Source organism: Taudactylus pleione, unplaced genomic scaffold, assembly GCF_031769625.1.
Source record: "Taudactylus pleione unplaced genomic scaffold, aTauple2 ptg000241l, whole genome shotgun sequence".
Taxonomy (NCBI): domain Eukaryota; kingdom Metazoa; phylum Chordata; class Amphibia; order Anura; family Myobatrachidae; genus Taudactylus; species Taudactylus pleione.
The window spans coordinates 1,082,485-1,101,059 of NW_028284643.1; the positions used below are offsets into that span (position 1 = coordinate 1,082,485).

The 18,575-nt window shown below is 47.8% G+C and overlaps 1 protein-coding gene across 2 annotated transcripts in view; it reads left to right on the plus strand.

Moving 5' to 3' along the window:
* The window catches only part of P2RY6 (pyrimidinergic receptor P2Y6), a 135,952-nt gene that overhangs the window by 76,459 nt on the left and 40,918 nt on the right, over positions 1 to 18,575 (plus strand). The window contains exon 1 of one of the 2 annotated variants that reach the window (XM_088479570.1): positions 1,339 to 1,494. The exons of the other annotated variant lie outside the window; for it this stretch is intronic. The gene's annotated coding sequence lies outside the window, so the exon portion shown is untranslated. Of the gene's footprint in view, positions 1 to 1,338; positions 1,495 to 18,575 lie in introns of those variants that run through there. 2 annotated transcript variants of the gene reach the window in all.

The following is an 18,575-nucleotide window of genomic DNA, read 5'->3' on the forward strand; positions in this document are numbered from 1 at the left end:
GTGGGTAGCAGTGAGAACTGCCTTTGGTGATGAGTGACTGGAACTGGAAACTGGAGACGTTGGAATGAGACCAGAAGGAACTTGGAGGGACCGGACTGGGACCGGCAGGTAGGCTGACTGAGCTGGTCGGGATACCAGTAGATGAGCTTGCAGATGGATGGTAGCACGGAACTACTTGGTGCAGCTAATGAGCCGTGAGGTGAGTGGACTTGGAGGAACCGGACTGGGACCGGCAGGAAGACTGGTATCTGGATGGCTACGTGGAGCGGCCGATTAGCCGTGGGTAGACGCTGGTAGCTGGGGGGCTACGTGGAGCAGCTGGATAGCCGTGGGTAGATGCCGGTAGCTAGGTAGCTACGTGGAGCGGCTGGATAGCCGTGGGTAGACGTTGGTAGCTGGGTGGCTACGTGGAGCGGCTGGATAGCCGTGAGTAGACACTGGTAGCTGGGTGGCTACGTGGAGCGGCTGGATAGCCGCGGGCAGATGCTGGTAGCTGAGTGGCTACGTGGAGCGGCTGGATAGCCGTGGGTAGACGCTGGTAGCTGGGTGGCTACATGGAGCGGCTGGATAGCCGTGGGTAGACGCTGGTAGCTGAGTGGCTACGTGGAGCGGCTGGATAGCTGTGGGTAGACGCTGGTAGCTGAGTGGCTACGTGGAGCGGCTGGATAGCCGTGGGTAGATGCTGGTAGCTGAGTGGCTACATGGAGTGGCTGGATAGCCGTGGGTAGACGCTGGTAGCTGAGTGGCTACGTGGAGCGGCTGGATAGCCGTAGGTAGACGCTGGTAGCTGAGTGGCTACGTGGAGTGGCTGGATAGCCGTGGGTAGACTCTGGTAGCGTGGAAGCTACTTGGTGCGGCCTGGGAGCCGTGGGTGAGAGATGGTAGCGTGAAAGCTACTTGGTGCGGCCTGGGAACCGTGGGTGAGAGATGGTAGCGTGGAAGCTACTTGGTGCGGCCTAGGAGCCGTGTGGAGAAGCTGGCAGCGTGGAAGCTACGTGGAGCGGCCTGGGAGCCGTAGGTGAGAGTCTGGTAGCGTGGATAGCTGAACGCAGCAGGCTTACGGATAGCACTGGTCTAGGAACCAGCAGGAGCCTGGGACATACTGGCACACAGAGGTACAGCTATAGCACAAGCAGTACACCACGGAACGTAACACGATGTTCAAGCACTGAGTGCTATTAGAGGAGGATCTATATACCAAGAGTCTGGCAGCGATTGGTGGATGCAGACAGGTGGTCTGGTAGTGGCATTCAGAGTGGAGCAAGACACAGCATGCAAAAGGAGTATTCATCTCTGCAGCTCAGTGAATCAGGACCACACCTGTGATTCCAATTAAGACTAGCAATGCTCACAGACAGAGAAGGGTCCAGGTGTTTAATCAGTGTGGAGAGATGAGAGTTCTGCACACACAGAGATGTAACAGCCAGCATGATTCAGCCAGAGCAGATGTCCCAGGAGAATTACAAACACAGATCCATGGAGCAGCTGGCAGAGGTAAGTCACAAAAGGTAAAAACTAGCCAGGATTGTGACAGTGTGTGACTGAGTTATACAGCCCACCTCTGCAAACTGGCTAGACCATTATGCGATAGGCAGGGCCGTAGCTAGGGTAGTGCGGCCGGTGCCATGGCACAGGGCACCACAGGGCAGGGGGCGCTGTTTGGGTCTGTCAAATTTCTGTTTATTATCATTCTCACTTGTAGCTTCCTCTTATTTCATCCCCAGCATCTCCTGGCCTCTCCTATGTCTTCCCTGGCCCCAGCATCTCCTGGCCTCTCCTATCTCTTCCCTGGCCCTTCCCCATGAAGCCATGGCCCTTTTTTGGGTGCATTATGTCCCTTTGAAAAATGAGGGGGGCACCAATGCTCTTTCTGACACAGGGCACCAAAAAGTCTAGTCACGGCTCTGGCGATAGGTAACATCTATCTTTGTGTATCACACTCCAATTTCCCTTTAGAGTGTAAGGCTGCGAGCAGGGCCCTTATACCTCTATGCAGGGGCATATTTATAATGGGTACAGGGTGTGCGGGGCTCAACGGCCCCTGGGTCCAGAGGGGCCCGCACCGTACACCCTGGTCCTGTAAAAACGGCTGGAAAATGGCCGCCGCGGCCATTTCCCCGGTGACCTGCGCATGCGCTATAGACTCTGGGCACACTCTAGTGCCCAGAGTCCATAAGTGCGGCACTCAGTGCGCAGCCGGCCTTTGGACGGAGAGAAGGGGGCCCATGTCGGAGACTGCGCACGGGCCCCCTCCTCTCTAGAAACACCCCTGCCTCTATGTCTGTCTGCTATTACCCAGTCATGTTTTATTACTGTTTGTTTCCAATTGTAAAGCACAAGGGAATATGCTGCATTATATAAGTAACTGATAATTACTCGCCGAGCTTCCTGCCAATCTGTACAAAGAACAGCAGCAGCAGCTTATAAAGCTCCTGAACCAAAGACAACGCTAAGCCTGAAGCCTGGTGTCTGATACTCTGTTTATTTTATTTCTGGAAGTGACACATTGGTTTCAGCTGCTCCGTGTCCTCCGCTCATGTAGTGATTGAGACCAAATGTTCCAGCGGCTTGGACATTGCACCGTCTATAATTACTCTGGGATATATACGGTGACTCATTGTCTGCTGTAAAGGGGCTGATACTACCCAACAATATATATCGCCAAATGTGTTTTACTGCAATTTACCAATTACTCTACTTCTATTTATTACTGTAAGTATTCAGCAGGACACATTTATTCATAGTGACCAGTCGAATGTTCTATCACGAGCTCAGTACACAGACAACAACACATTGCCCCCCCCCCTCCCTCCAACTAAATGCAACATTTGCTGGTACCGCAGCCGGTGGGTATACTGCCGCCTTGGCATAAATTCATGCTACCCCACCATTTTCAAAGGGACATAATGCACCTAAAAAAGGGGAATGGCCTTATGGGGAAGGGCCAGGGAAGAGATAGGAGAGGCCAGGAGATGCCGGGGATAAAAGAAGAGGAAGCTACAAGTGAGAATAGTATACAAAGGTGGGATAAGCGTGAGTATAACTAAGAATACTATGTTTTTTGCTGTATGGCTGTTGATGACAGCCTTGTTGCTGGGCAGATTATAAGGCTGTCTGGTCAGCTGTTTGGGTGAGCCAATGATATTGCTTGAGGGAGTGGTCAGATGATCAGTATATATTGGCTTGTGTGAGCATGGACAGCCTCTTGGTTCCTGGATCTTTGAAACCCACCATCCCACCCGTTACTGTTTATGTTGTGTCATACTAACTTTTTCTTCCCAATTCAGGGGAGGCGCAGCATGGCGGGAGTACGCTGCAGCTCAGTGGCTTTATGTGGCGTAAGATACGTTGTGGGGGCACTTGCCCTCCATGAACCTGGCGAATTTGTCCTGCTCCGCAAGGGGGGACCCGGGCGCTTTTTGTATGGAAGCGTCTCGGATTGGCCCAGGAGGGAAGTGGGACCCTCGCAGCGTTAGTGCGTCTTGAGGGGGGACGTGTCAGTCGTTCCCCGAGTATTTTGAGCAAAGTAAAAGCTAGAACTGAGCCTGCAGCGTCTCTTTGCCACCCTGGTTAGGTTAATTAATTATAAATAAAAGCTGTGACCTTTTAGCCAAGCTCTTGTTGTCTGTGTCGTTATTTATTAGTTTAAGTTAAGTAAGCTATACAAGGTTGTTAAGGGTTAGAAGCAATAAACCAATGTATTTCTTATAATAAACAAAAAATTTACAGACCCAAACAGCGCCCCCTGCCCTGCGGTGCTCTGTGCCATGGCACACATTTACAGGATGATGACCAATGCACTGGCAGGACGATCGCAGAGGCCAGCAGAATTCGATTCACAGCCCACGTAGACCTGCCAGGTCAGAGCCAGCCTGTTACCCGGGATGATGCCGGCCAGTAACCCAGGCTGAAGCCAGCCAGTGCCCAGCCAGGAACCCACCACCACCACAACATCTGCACTTCTCCAGGGAAGCTGACCACATGGTGCTGCTGCTGCCCTCTCCCCAGCGGCAGCCACAGCAACACGTCGTTACACCTGCTGGGCTCAGCCCCGGCCACTGCCGGCAGCAAGACAGGCTCCGGGGCAGCGCTCCACCCCGCACACCCGCTCATCACCTGGGAACAGCAGATGGCGGGCGGTGCACAGGGCTGGAGGTGCGCACAGGACAGTCACAGGACAGGTAGAGCGCGATGATGGGTGATGTCACGCCTGGGGTGGAGAGTGTGAAGCGCCAGCGCTCTGCTATTTGCTCCACACACTGATGTTCCACCCTCTCTTCTCTGCTCTTTGCCCAGTATGTTGTGTAGTCATGGGGGGGTGGAAGCGGGTGTAGAGAGGTGCCCACCGGGAAGGCAGGTTTTCCCATGTCTCAGCCGGCATGAGTGGCTTCCAGGAGAGAGGCAAGACTGTGTCCCCTCTCAAAGGCAGCCTCAGCTGGCTGCCCATCAGGTCCCGGTGCCCTTAGGCAGCTGCCTAGTGGAAGCGCCGGCCCTGATTATTATTATTATTATAATTATTATAAATAATAATAATAATTAAATTAATACATAAAGTCAATGCAGGATTATAATAAAAATATGCATTAATCAATATATAATATGCACACTGGACTTCTTAAATTACATTAACCTTTAAGAGTCCGTAATGGCTATTTCCCTGTAAAGTTACAGTCGCCTGGCGCAAATAGGGTTGTTTCTTCCTTTTCCACCTATTTCAGCAGGATTACACCCATTTATAGTGCATGGCTGACGGGTGCAATATGTTGCTCCCTCTGATTGTCACTACTGGGTGGATGCACATCCAGATCACACATTAGGAAGCCTAGGATCGTGCCAGGGACCAGCGGGCACTGCGTGGCCCAGATTATCCTGACAGTTTTTGATGTTTTTTTTGATAGAGGGTTAATGGGAGCCAAACCAAAAAGTTGCCTAGGGCTGCATGGGGTCTTGGTCTGGTTGGATGGGGCATTCTTTGCTGAATGTTGCTAGTGCTTTTATTTAGTGCTCCTCTAGCTCCCCAGAGCTTTGCGGCACCAATGTCAACTGCCTGTACTGCCTACCCCTCAGTGGCATCGCTGGGGGGGTGTGGACCACACCGAGTGATACCAACACAGCAGAGCAGCCGTTATGGATGACGCAAGCATTGGATGGGCAAGCCCCTAGCGTGACGAGAACAGGGCTGTGACACGCGATCACGCCCCCAAAATGTCATCCACCAGGGGTAGTGGCATTGCGGACACAAGGCCAGTCTCTGGGTGATACCACTGCTACTCCTTATCCCATCCTTTCAGCAGAGCAGTGTTTTGATTTCCAGCATAGAACACTACTGTGCATATCCTGGCACTCATTCCACATATCATGCAATTCATTTCCACCGAGCCCGGGCTTTCGGAGATTATTTTCATTATTATTATTAGCAAATTGCATGGAATCAAGAGATTCAGCAGGCAGGCTAGCGTTTTACCCACAACGATGCTCCCTGCAGTTTGCGTAAACATTTTTACTAATGTTTAGAAAATAAAATGTAATCTGCACAAATGCTTATTTGATGTTTTACATCCCTGTCAATCTGTAGATACTAGCGGAGCAAATGTCTTGTAATGTAAAACAGACACTAAATGAAAGTTCTTTTTATTTTAACATTTATTTTGTATGGCGCCAGCATATTTAGTTGCGCTTTGCCAATAAGATTATGTATAAAGTGCCTGATTAGCTCTCTTATGTGGTCTAAGGCCCTGATTCAGACCCGCTCGCAGCCGCTGGCCGCTCGCGAGGCCTGTGGGCGTGTTTTTTTTTTTTTTCTCTGGCCGCTTGCAAAGCTGTGGGAGACCACCCACAGCTTGCGCAAGCGGCCAGGAGCCTGACGATATTAAAATTGAACCTCTATATACCCCTGCCTGTACCTTCTAAAATCCTTCCTATAAACCTCTAAGGATGACGCTAATTTGCGTACGCAGTCATACAATAAATAGAGACTCCAGACTCAGAACATGTGGTTCCGAAGCACAAAGTATTATTCAAGTAAAAGTACAGTCAGTTACACGCTATGATCTGTGTACAATTTAGCGGAAAGGAATTATACAGACCCAAGTACAGTATACATACGCAGCGCTTCCGGACCAGATGTTAGGTATCAGCAAGAAACCCCTCATCTGTCAGCATTCAGCAAGAAGACTAAAGACCCAGTGTTTGAGCACACATATTTATACCCCCCAGAATAGACAGGACAATAGAGAAGTTTCTTGCTTATGCCATTGGTTCCCATGGGGGAACCATCTGTTACAGAGCGTTTAACAGGCTGGTTCAAATAGACTCAACCCAGCCTCCAACAACTGGGGGTCTCTGCCCTCCCACCCCCTAACAGTCATCCTAACAGTTGTTCATAAAATATACATTTTGTTGCTTGTAGTCTCTGCAGTCTATAAGTTGAGAATGCATGATGCGATCCCCACACCGATAGTACCGGAATTCTGTTGAAAGAGTACGCATCAGTACAAAACCAAACACGGCTTACTTAGCATGTATAAAACCTTAGTTATCAAATATCTTTATTTCACAGCATTTATACTAACTGAACAAACTTAAATCTTATACCTTAAAGCTTATTAAACCTTTTATGTAGATATGTAATGTGTGAGTCTGCAGGGTTTGATATAAAGACGCTAGTTAACTTGGGGCAGATGCGTGCGTATTAATGTGTGTATGAGAAATGGTGCACTTAACACCTAGCAGTGTGGATTGCTGAGCATTATAGTTCCACATGCCCCCTGTCTCAGCAGCCCCCACCTTTCCTGTGTTCAAAGGAAAAGCTCTTTTGTTCTCCCAGACTCTTGTGTGAATGCAAATGTATTACCCCAAGCTGTGAAGCTGGGGCCATCCTGTCTGGGTGTGGGGCTAAAACCTGTTTAGGATTCAGACAAATCCAATTGTGTAGATCAATGCCTGGATTATATTACAATTGCCACAACTATACTTGTCTGCATACAGGGATTCCCAATTTGTATGTAAAAACACTCATTGTCTATTCTATTTACTTTTACTCAGGAAGCTGTTCTTCCAGTTGCCCTTGGTAGATTATCAAAAACATTGCCATCTGTACTTAGCTTGTGAGTTGTAACTTAAAATGGCGCTTGTCGCAAAATGGCGTCTTGTAGATTCTTGTTTCTAAAATGGAGTCTAGCTGCCATTCGCAAGATGGCGTCGTGCACGCTTCAATTTTAAACTGATCTTGTCTCAGCCAATAATCCAGTTTCAACAAGCTCATCGCGATAATCGCAACCATCGGCCTTGCGACGAGACCCTGTGGTAGGGTCTCAGCTGCCATAAGCTGACACTACTGACATCAGTTGTGATGTTAGTAGGTCCTCCCTCAAACGCTTAGGAACGCCTGCGTTTGGCCAACCATCCCCTCTACCTGTCTACAAAACGGGGCGAGCTGTCACTCACCAACGACAGCCGCCCGTCTTGTAGCGAGCCCTGTAGCGACTTAACTTCAGTCGCTCGGCGGCACTCGCGCATGCGAACGCCGGACGCAGCACATGTGCAGATCACGAACATCGAGCCGCTTGCGAGCAGCTCTGAATCAGGCCCTAAGGTTAATGAAGAGACCTGTAAATACCAGATTGATTCACCTGCTGATCAGAGATCGACGCTAACGCCACCACAGCTGCGACAATACGCAAATGCCGCAGCCACCCGGATTTGTACCGAGACTCTCGCCGGCGGCTTCGCAAATTCATTGGCCGCAAAACAGTTGATAATCAGCGTTGAGAATCAATATGGTCACCCAGGAGAATGGGCGCGGGAACTGAGACGTCGAAGCCATTTTTACTGCGTACGGGATCGTAGTCACAGGCTGAAACATTCCGCAAAAACAGGCGGTGTCACGCCTGCATTTGAGCCTCCCCCCATTGCTTCCCAAAAACAGTTCCTGCCTGTCAATCACTTTGCGAATAAATGCTCACTGCGAGCGACAACGGTCATATGCGCAGTGCGACTCCGATGCTGGCACAGATTACGATAATCATTCAATTGTGTAAATATCCTCAATTCGTCTACAGTATCTCTGAATCAGACCTAAGTCACGGAAAAACGCCGTCTGACACAACCCATCTGTTGTAACGAGATACATTGCAGGTTCCAGTAGTGACTCCGGAGAATAATTTGGATGGCTACTCATATAATACAGCTAAGAAATCTCGGCATGGGCCAATAAAGGTGACAGACATCGGTTCCACAATCTCCAGCACAAGACAGCCAAAACTTCCATTAAGATTGTTATTCAGACCAGAAAATACAGACTTTTATTAAGGTCTTAATAGTATCCTAAATAAAACCTCGTAATGTTGTCTGACTGATGTTTACAGTTTATTTCATAAGATGAAAAACATGTTTTTTTAATATTTACTATTTATTCTTTCTTAATTTTTAAGAAAATGTGTTGTTTTTTTTAATGACATGGGGGCCAGGATCGCAATTGTGATCGCAGATCCGTAATCACACGCAATGCATCTGTGACATATGCTAATGTCTGCCACCGCTCAGCCAGCACAGAGACGCCCCCTGTTACTTTCTCACATCTGTAACACCTCGCAGTCCTGCGTACACATCGGTAATCGAAGTTCATCGGCCCGTCACGCACAATTACATGCAACGACGTTCAAACGTACAGGCACGCCAGCATTTCTCCAACCACTCCCCCGTCACCACCCCCAAATGCTGACGGCGCACTCGCAATGTGGTGTATACGCATGAGCAGTACGCAACCATCGGCCGATCTACGCACGTGGTTGCAATTGCGATCCGTGCTGAATCAGGCCTTGGTTTATTATTGTAGCCAATTACTCATTAGACAGGCATATTACCACATAGAGATTTTTTAGCCACTGACACTCTATAGAGAATAGGACATTTTTAAAGGGGAAATCCTGCATAGAGCGTCGGCTGTCGGCGTGCTGCGTCACAGTATCTGGCGCCAATGCTCTAGAACAAGGATAGGTGACTTTTTTTCTTTTGGGTGCCAGACGTTACTATATTTCACACCAAATGTAATATTTTTTTTTTTTTAAAAACAGGCATAAATATGACCAAATAGATGCATTTTGCAAAGCTGAAGACCTGTCAAGATGTGTCGTGCTCTGGAAGGGTAGCATACTGTGCAGGGGCGTATCTATAATGGGTGCGGCGCACATGGGCCCCCGGCCTGCACACCCTGCACCCATATAATTTAAAACTCACTTGTCCGTGGTCCCGCGCTGGGTGTCAGCGCTGCACAGAACACCGGAAAATAGTCGCCGCGGGCATTTTTCCGGCGTTCTGCGCATGCGCAGTAGACTCCGGGCACACTCTAGTGCCCAGAGTCTACTGCTTCTGCGGTGGCCAGCCCGCTGCATCCTTCGGCCGCCGGGGAGACAGGAGGGGGCTCTGCACATGGGCCCCCTCCTCTCTTAAGACGCCCCTGATACTGTGTGTGCCAGCTTTACGCCCAGAGAAAGCAGTAGTATGTGCGCCAGGTAGACACCACAATGTGCTTTTGTATCCCGGTCCTCTGCGCTGAATATATAATATCTGTAATATGTGTATTATGGGGCGCCCTGCGCGGTATGAAAGTTCATTTATACAGTATATTTGATAAATAATGAAAACTCCTCAAACCCCACTGCAGGATCCGAATGTAATTAGTCTTGCTAAAAACGCTTATTAAATTACCTGTTTGACTAGTAAATATGGTTGTCCTGGATATTTTCGGGGGAACCAATAGTCATTGAGAATGCTGCCTATCACTCATTAGGGGTCACTTTATAACCAGTGTATCTGAGGCACTGGTAATTAGTGTATGGGATCGGTATGAAACACCGCCAGACGGCAACAGAAGATCCCGACAGGTAAGTTTTTTCACTATTACTAACCCTCTCCCTCCACCCCCCCTAACCCTCCCTTAGGGGTGCCTAACCCTAACCTCCCCCACCAAGTGCCTAAACCTAACCCCCCCTTCCCCGCAGCCTAAACCTAACCCTCCCAGGGGGTGCCGAACCCTAACCTCTCCCCCCAGGATGCCTAACCCCCCTTCTTCTAGCCTAACCCTCCCGGGAGTGCCTAACCCTGTCCCCCTGGGAGCCCCTAACCTAACACCCCCACACGGCTGTCCTCGCCCGTAGCCCGGCTTATCCCTAGGCTTCCGGCCTAGAGATAATGATAGGCGGCGGGATTTCGACGCCTATCATTAGTCCCCTGTCGGGATTGCACAGTCGGGTAGCCTGCAGTCGGCATTTCGACCGTCTGCTTCCTGACTGCATCCCTAGTGTATTAATAGGCTAATAATCTCACTTCAGGGGTGGTGCAAGGTATTGGCGTTCCCCATAGCAAAATTAGAGAAAGAGCCTCCACCAGAAGAATAGGGTTGGGAACCTTGGGACCAAGGGTGAAACTACAATAGATGCAGCTGCCATGGGACCAGAGGCGGTTTAAGAGAGGAGGGGGTCCGTGTACAGGCTCCAATCGGGCCCCCTCTTCTCCGGCGGTGCAGTAAACTCTGAAATTGTGCAAGAGCCTACTGCCACATTTCCGGGACATCTCTACTGCGCATGTGCGTATAACTGGAAAAAGGCTGCGGTGGCTATTTTCCAATGGTTTCTATAGCTCTGCAGCCATCGCCGGGGCCGACGGAGCGGTGATTATACTTATATGGTTGCAGGGTGTACGGTGTGTAAGCCCTCCTCGACTCAGGGGCCCATGTGCACTACACACCTTGCTTATGTTATAGATACACCCCTGCATGGAACCCCCAAATGAGCAGGACCTGTCTTCCTGGTCTGCTCCATGTTTCTATGTGGGGAGGGGTTTGCCAAGGAGTTGTACATAGGGTCCCTGCTTGGGATGGTATGAATTCCTATTAATCTTTATACCCTAAAGTCGCTATTTAGCGTTGCAAGTCGCACAAGAAATAATTGGTTTCCAGACTTTGAGTGTAGTTCCAAAGCACAAAAACTTATTATTATATAAAAAGCATTCAGTTACACGCCTTGATCTAAATACAAATTAGCGCAAAAGATTATACATATACAAGGTACAGTCGATACATACGCATGCGCTCTGGATCCAGATTTCCCAGTATCAAATGTGAAACCTCTGCCAACAGAAAGAAAATGATGACTAACTACCAGATATAGAGCGCTTGCATATATACCCTTACAGAGAATGGCAATACAATAGAACAAGTTGGCATAATCCCATTGGTTCTTGCTCGTGGATCTTCCATTACGAGACAGCCCATAGGTCAGTTTGTACTGTAGTAGTTGAGCCCTCCAACGGCTCTTTGTGTGTATCTTCCCGCCGAAAAACAAGTCTAAACTGGCTAATAAATATTACATTACAGAGTCCATTTCAATGCCTATCTCTCTATGATCCATAACTTGCAGATGCATGTTGCGATCTCCTTGCTGATGGAACCGGAAATCTGCAAACAAACAGTGGTTTAGAATGGCACCAAACACGGTCTGCTTATCATGTACTAAACCTTAGATACCAAATATATGTATTTCACAATAGAGTTGATAATGAATAAAACCTCTAATATTAACCTTAATGCTAGGGAACCTTTCTGTGTAAGTATGCAATATGTAAGTGTGGGGATATTAAGAAACGACGCTAGCATGCGTTGTGCGTCTACATGTTTGTGAAGTACACCGTGGTACGTGCTTTGCGGGGTTGTTCATATTATGTGTAGTAATAAATGTACGTATTGTTTTTGTCAGGACTTTTAACAGTGTTCTATTGCGTGGGAAGAGCACGACGCTAAATAACAACAGCGCCGTATATTACTGATACTGTGTGGGGAACCCAAAATAGCGCTGTGTAGCCATTCGCAAAATGGCGTCGTGCAGATTTTGATTTTACAATTTAAGTCTCAACCAACTATCCAGCTTCGACAATGGAGACAGTGGCGGCCGTTTCACCGCTGGTTGCCACCACCACGTGTAGACGGAAGGTGCTGTTTTTTTACTTTTAACATTTGTTGAATCTTTTCTGCTAAAAGTGACCTAATTGTGTTATTCTAAGCAAGGGCCTTGTCCATGGCAGAATGTCTTATTACTACGGAACATTACACAGCGAAGTGACTGGACACCTAACCCCGGTGACCCTTGGGATATCATCACTTCTTCCTGTACTTTTTAGCTTCTAATCTTGCTCGATGAGCAGTCTGTGTACGGAAGGAAGTGTTGCACATATGTCTCCCCCATTTGTATATATTCACCCACAGATGGAGGGGAACTTAGTTTCTACAAAAATAGCACCTGCAATTACTTCCATCTATTAGACCGTTCCCTTCCATTCTACCCACAAGGACATTCATTGTAAACTTCTTTTATTTTCAGAGAACTGGGACAGGGAGCCGGAGCTTGTGACAGTGATATTTTTAAAGATAAACACACAACAGTAGATAAATGATATTTCCCTGGCTGCCCGCCTATATGTACGCCATAAATAAACTCTTAACTGTTTCTATGGCAATTCAGTTTAATTTTTGTGTTGTGATGCAGTGATTGGCTGAAGGTTGGTCTAGCCCTGTAAACATTCCAAGGTTCTTATTGGCTGCAGTTTTGTTCGGGAATATTCTAATTGGCCTGATTGGCTATATATTGGTCTATGCCTGTGAACAGGCAGCTGATTGGCTGCAGATTTGTCTGTGAATGTTCTAACGTTCTATTTAGCTTCAGATTGGTCTAGACCTGTGAACATTCCACGGTTCTGATTGGCTGTAGGGTTACCCTAGGTGAATGTTCGAATGCTGTGATTGGCTACAGGTTGCTTTTCCACTGGACTTTCCGGTATTCTTATTGGCTAAACTTCTATAGTACTCAATGAAGGTCTTAGTACTGGCAAATTGATGATGATGCTGACATTGTGCCATTGCAATGCCATAAGAACACCCACAAGGGCACACCACATCGATGTTAAGTCACCTAAAAATTGCATATTTTTGTTTGCAGCCCTATCACAGTGTGTTTTAAAATACAAGATTTCAGGGTTACCATAAATGCGTCTTGGGCGCGCATTAAATCATGGCCATCGGTCAAAAGTTGAATTGGCACCAATGTCTCCTCTTGATCTGTGAATTTCAACTTCCATTTTTAGTCAATCTGTTACTTTAAACCAGCTGGAGGGCGAAACCTAACGCAGATACTGTCCCTGGTTAAACTTGGATCCAGATAACCCAAATCCTTAGTATCTTTGTGCAAATTAATGTTACTTTTAGCAGCTAAACCATGTTCCACCGATTTAATCTTATTTTAAAATGAGAATGATTAAATTAAGGAATTACATCTAAAAGGAAATGAAATATATGCCATACACGCATTAATTGACCATTTAATCAGGATTTATGGGTTTAGGAAAATGAATAAATAAAAAAAAAAGTTTTAATATCAGTAATGTTCTATCTAATAATTCCTAGTTGGGCTGACCATGAATTCTGAGCAGTTGGTCGTTGCCTAATAAAAATAGGTCTGCAGATGGATTTGGGGTTGATTACATTACAGTAAGAGCTTTGATCCGCAGTAGTAATTCGTATGTTTTAAATCATTTGTTTTTTGGCATCTTCTTAGAGTGCATTCCATGCAAAAAGCGTAAGTTGTTCCTAAATTAATTGTGCTGTTTCGTCTGCCCCACTTAACTTTCCACATTTTAATATTGATGCTTGTTGTTTTCATTTTTCTATGTTAGCTGATTAAACTGTGTGGTTTAAAAGTTACTATATGGTAGTCTAGGCTGCAGGGTCTAAAGGGGAACATCTACTAGGCGACCAATGAAGGACTGAACGATAACAATATCGTTATCGTTAAGTCGTTCATTAAACTGTGCAGTACCTACACTGAACGATATGTCGCTCAGTGCAGACACCCTCCCTCTTCCCTGAACATGGTCAATCTGTCGTTATCGGCAGACTGACCGGCACGTTCAGACGATGATTGATGTCGGAAACGACCAGCAGGAGCGAGCATCGCTGGTCGTTTCCTACATTTTAGTGCCCGATTCATGCATGATTAATGGACGACTGAATGATAACGATGTCGTTATCGTTCGTTCGTCCATTAATATCTCCTTGTGGATGTGCGGCTTTAGTGGGGACAGGCGGAAGAGCAGGCTCCTTGTTCTATTATCAAAAATACTTTTAGCCTGTTTTCTTCTGCAGATCTATAGACCTCTTTCTCCAGTGATGAGGCTCATCTCCACACGTTCTCCAAATTATTTTTCTAGAGCAGGTGAATGATACTTACCTGAATTAATAAGGATTAACTTCATCTCTTCTCTGTGCCAGTCTCCTTTATATTTGCAGGAATGATCAAATATAGGGGTATATTCATGTAAAAGATGAAGGGATTACCGGTAATTAACACTATGGGGCATATTCAATTAATTGTCACGCTGGATGGTATTCAATTAGCAGGGATTCCACGCGCGGGTGTCCCTGAGACCCCGCGCGCGAGTCCCCGCTGTTTGACTTTACCTCGCACCTCATTTAGGTGCGAGGTAAAATCAGCGTGAGGCCGCCCTATTCAGCCTCGCGCGAGAGGTTATTGCACACTGATTCCGCAGTTCTCGCGGAATCAGTGTGTTCTCGTGCAAGAGTCCCGGTCTAATGACGCTGGGAAATAGCTATTTAATTGAATAGCTAAACTGCGCATCGCGGGACTTTAGCCTTACAATTAGCCGCGGGTGAAATCCTGCAGCTTAATTGAATATGCCCCTATATATTGCATCATATCGATGCAGTATATAGTAGTTCTAAGGTGGTACTCACAAATACTTAGCTGTTCGGCAAAGCAGTCCGAAATGCAGGCCTCCATGATCCTGGTGTCACAAGTCGTGGTCGCGACTAGTATCCTTCAAGTAGTTTCAGGAAGGTTACTCCAGTTTTTCCTGTCACTAGGCGATCGGCACGTCTCAGGAAGTGACATGTCGTCCACAGTGCAGCGTGATTGATGCTGCCTCCTATTTGTACTCATTGGACTTTTGCCGCCGCGCTGACTATAGCGTATCTGTGACTCCCATCTGCTTGGCTGCATGATCAGCATTCTGGTCCTCCTCGTGGTACACCGCCATGCTGCCATCTGCTCTCCAAGCCGCAGCACCAACTACTAACTTTGCTATCATCGGCTTTTGGCGCAACTTCGGCATATTTGCCGCACCAACAGCTTCCGCGCTGTTATCAGCTTTCCAGCTTCCTCTACGGCTTCTAAGCCGCACCTACACTGCTGTGCTGCCATCGGCTCTCCAAGCCGCAGCACCAACTATTTACTTCTCCACCATCGGCTCTTGCCGCACCTTTGGCACACAAGCCGCATCATCAGCTCTCAAAGCCACAACATACTACCTGTCTATCTACTAACGGCTATTGCCGCACCATTGGCACACAAGCCACATCATCGGCACATTTGCCGCACCATCGGCTCTCAAAGCCACAATATACTAACGGTCTATCTAGTAATGGCTATTGCCGCACCATCGGCACATTTGCCACATCATCAGCACATTTGCTGCTTTGTCAGATCTCAAAACCATAAACATATCATCAGACTATCTACTAATGACTACTGCCACACCATTCACACACAAGCTGCACCATCGGCACGTTTGCCGCATCATCGGTGCATTTGTCGCACCATCGGCTCTCAAAGCCATATCATACTACCTATCTACTAACGGCTATTGCTACACCATGTTCACGTTTGCCGCTTCATCGGCACACTTGCCGCATCTCACCTACTGCATAAACTCCTTCTTCCCACCTCAGGATTCCAGTTAACACTCCTGTAAGCTGCTACTACTCCGAGCAGTAAGTCCAGGCGGCCGCCTAAGTACCGGTGAGTTTATTATCTCTAAGGAAACAATGGGCAGTTATTGGCGGAAGACCTCGCAGCCTGAAGTTCTAGTTGGCTTACTAGGGGTGGTCACTGGCAATCATAACACCTGGGGAGGAAAACAGAAGAGATGCAAACTGCTGATCTTCTGGCTGGTGGCTGAAGACTGTGCCCCTGTACTCCAGCGTCCATCAGCAGCCTGCACAGGAGCAGCACAACGGTAGTAGATGGTGCTCCGTGGCCAGCAGCAGTAGATGGTGCTCCGTGGCCAACAGCAGTAGATGGTGCTCCGTGGCCAGCAGCAGTAGACCGTGCTCCGTGGCCAGCAGCAGTAGACCGTGCTCCGAACCATCTACTGCTGCTGGCCACGCAGTGAGGAGAACTGTCCCCAATGCCCGTTCGCAGCATGGAGGAGGGCGGACCGACGCCTTTCCCAGCCTCCATGCAGCACCATGTGCTATGTCGGCTAGATGGCGTCAGGAGGAGGCAGCAATGTGGGGAGGTCAGTCATTCACTGGCCTGGTCTCTGATGCGGGGCGGGGAACATCCCATCTCTCCCCAGCTGAGCTGACTTAGAGATCTGTGGGCAAGCTGAATAGCCCGGGCTCCTCCTGATTAGCGGGTGTAGCAGAAGGGGGGTGGGCAGAACAGGGAGATGGCAGGGAGACAGCTGTCTTCTCTGCTTATCTCCCTTCAGGAGGCTCCTTACACCATCCTGAGATGGAGAATATTTTTTGTGAATCGAAACGAAAAGCTGAGCTTTCTGCACTTCTATGAATCGCTCTCCCCATACTTCACCGCTGGAGAATCTCAAATTTCTCCATGGTGACCCCTTCTATGAATAGGAGAATGCAGTGAATAGCCAAGTTATCTTATATATAAAACTAATTGGTATAACTATGTATACACAGTAGTGTGATGTTTGTTTGTCTGCACGGTTATGCATTCGGACACCCCTGCACTAATTGGGTTGAAACCAACGCAAGGTGGTCCAGTTGGATCCTGGCCAGCTTTTAAGGGGGGTTGAGATCCCGGTCGGACCTCCCATTGATATATATGCTGGGCAGAACTTTGACCGGGGGGGGGCTGCTTTGGACCTTCCACTGCATGGATTTGAATGAAAACTTCACAGAGGGCTGGCAATTGGTCTGGGATGCCTAATGGAGTGGTTGAGGTCTCCGTCGGACCTCACGGCAGAGTGTGCCAGGCAGAACTTTGACCCATGGAGCCTATCACGGGCCTTCCACTGGATGGATTTGGACAACATCACATAATAATAATTAAAATCTTGAAGATTTAAACCCGGGCAGCGCCGGGCACTTCAGCTAGTCACTGATAAAGGACTTCTCATTGCTACACGAATAGACCCCATAATGCTGTATGATGAATCTTTAGTGAACCTAATGTTAGACTATTCCCCAATTTCCCTCATCAATAACCACAAACTGATATAATTTACTATTTAGTTTAGGCTGAGATGGGCTGAGGGCTAGATTTATCAAAGATTGATATTCATGTTATCATTACTAATCTTAAATGGTGCTCCAACCAATCAGCTCCTGTCATTTTTCAAACACATGACAGTTAGGAGCTGATTGGTTGGCACACCATTTAAGATTAGTAATGAGTGATAGCAAGAATATCACTCATTGATAATGAGGCCCTCCGAGTTGTACTCTAAGCCGATGTTCACGCAGTCTTCTCAAGGATAGTCCCATTGCGTACATGCCAGCTAAAGTTTGTGAGAGCATTCGCAATGTCTCAGTGATATCAAGATCCTGCACAGACCACTGCGATCCATGGTATGGGCGTTCCTGGGTGGAGCCGAGGTTGCTAACAGTGTTTGCAAACTCGGAACCAGCCCATGGGCATGTTACGGGAGCCCCTGGGGTGTGTCTGCACTCACGGCTGTGTCCCCAATAGCAGAACCTCAGTCTCAGAGGCTGTTTTCAGAGCAGCAGTTGACCCGGAGTCCGATGGTGGGTTCTTCTCCCCTGGAGGGTCTGCACACAGCGCAGACAGGGGAAGTGGTTGCAGTAACGCTTCCTCAGTCCGTTCGCATACCATGTCAAGCGGGGAGCCTGTTAGCAGGCATTACAGTATTTTTGCATATACATGGTGAACGTTAACGCAGTTGAGAATGCAATAGTGCAAAACTCTGTATCATGCCCTGAAAGCCTCATGGGAGATTCTTTTTTTTCTATTTTTAATTGTTCACAAAACCTGCGCAATTTTGTAATTTCTTATAAAATACTCCTCACTTGAATCAACTAGAATGATCAGTTTAGTGGCTGTTCTAAAGAGCAAGTACGAATCATTGGACCCCACATACTTATGAAATCTTGTACATTACAAAACTACTGTATATAATATACCCACAGTGCTAGTATTCTGTACCCGTCTTTCGCTGGATCGCAAACACGCAACACATATAAATAACTTGATCTGTATTGATACCCGTACTGGTTGTGCCTGTATCCTGGGGGGGTTTCTATCCCTTGCCCCCCTAACATCTCTCTTTCCCCCTTCCCTCATTTCTCTCTCTTCCCTTCTCTTATCCTGTGTGTCTCTCTCCCTCTCCCTCTCCCTCTCTCTCTCTCTGCCAAGGGACACTTATCTCCAATCCAGGGACAACCGGCTGTAGAGTACCCTAAATGGATTGGGCAAATGATGGCGGCAGTCGGGATTGCGGCACTCACAATACCGACAACGGCA